A 1,650-nucleotide genomic window follows, 5' to 3' on the forward strand; every position below is an offset into this window, starting at 1 on the left:
TCCTTTCCCTATACTTTGTCTGTCTGTATACTGAGCAAAGAAACCTATCAATGGACTGCATGAAGATGAACGTGGCATCACGATTGGACGAAGGCTTATTAACTCCACGTGCTGTGCAGATGACACAACGTTGGGTGCTGAAAGTGAGAAGGATTTGAAGCACTTGCTGATAAAAATCAAAGGCTGCAGCCTTCAGTGTGGATGACAACGCCACATAAAGAAAACCCAAAACTTCACAACTGGACTGATAGGTAACACCATGATAAACGGAAGAAAGATGGACATTGTCAAGAATGTCATTCTCCTTGGATCCACAATCAATGTGCATGGGAGCTGCAGGCAAGAAACCAAAGGAAGTAATGCATTGAGCAGGATCTGCAACACGAACTTTCTTTCAAACGTTGAGGAACAAGGCTATCACTTTGAGAACTAAGGTATGCCTGACCCAAGTCGTGATATTTTCAATGGCCTCACATGCATGTTAAAATTGGGCCATGAACAAGGAAGACCACAGAAGAGTGTTTCACTACAGTGTATGGGGCTAGTGAGGAATACTGAAACTCTTGGACTGCCAGGAGAACAAACAAATCAGTCTTGGAAGAAATACAAGCAGCATGCTCCTTAGAGAGAAGAACAAGACATCATCTCATGTACCTTGGGCATGCTATCAGAAAAACAAACACCAGACACAGGTCCTGGAAAAAGGCCTCTTGCTTAGTAGAGGTCTATGAAAATGAGCAAGCCCCTCAAAGAGATCAATTGACCCAGCAGCTGCACAAGGAGCTCACGCAAACAACAATTGGGTGGGGCAGGACCTGGCCGTGTTGCCTTCGGTTGTGCTATGAGTCAGAAGCAACTTGATAGCACACAACAACAACAACAACAACAGCATTTTCACTTCTATCTGTTGCGCCAGCTTTTTCCTAGTTAACAGGGTGTAACCTGAGCGTCACACTAACAACATCCTCTTCCCATATGTTTGAAGGTGTCTTGTTACTGCGCATTAGATCACAGGGGGCTTGATTTCCACTGTTGGCAGTGGTTAAAAAATAAAAGTATTTCTACCCTTGTCCCAAAGGAAAAAATCAAACTCGCTGGCACTGATTCCATGCTGACTCATTGTGAGCCCCCTGTGGGGTTCTGAAGCTAGAACTATTGGCTGGAGTAGAAACCCAGTCTTTCTCCCACAGAGCTGCTGGTGGTTTCAAACTGCTGACCATGAGGGCCCCGGGCCAGCACATAACCACTACACTGCCAGGACCCCTTTTAGGAATGTTCAGACAACTATACCTGTAGGTGTGCACCCCAGGAGGAGGTCCAGGGGTTCCCTCTGTTCTGCCTTTGCTCTTGACATCCTCCACCAGGGCGTGCTGGGGAGTCTGCCTCAGATCCCAAGGACCCTGCGAGGGGTCACACTATTTACCATCATTTGGCTTATTTGTGTTAACATAATTCATGTGTGGGTCGTTAGGTGCCGTTGAATCGGTTTTGCCCAGCAGAGGAACAATGTGAGGACCAGGCAGTGTTTCAGTCTGCCCTGCGTAGCATCTCTGTGGGCCAGGACCGACTGGACAGCACCCCACAGCGGCAGCAGTCGTGCCCCATTCTCATAATCATTACTATGTCTGAGCCCATCGCGACAGCCCATTG

This window comes from Echinops telfairi, unplaced genomic scaffold, assembly GCF_000313985.2.
Source record: "Echinops telfairi isolate 266 unplaced genomic scaffold, ASM31398v2 ScPeMD7_3;HRSCAF=10, whole genome shotgun sequence".
In the NCBI taxonomy this organism is placed as follows: Eukaryota; Metazoa; Chordata; class Mammalia; order Afrosoricida; family Tenrecidae; genus Echinops; species Echinops telfairi.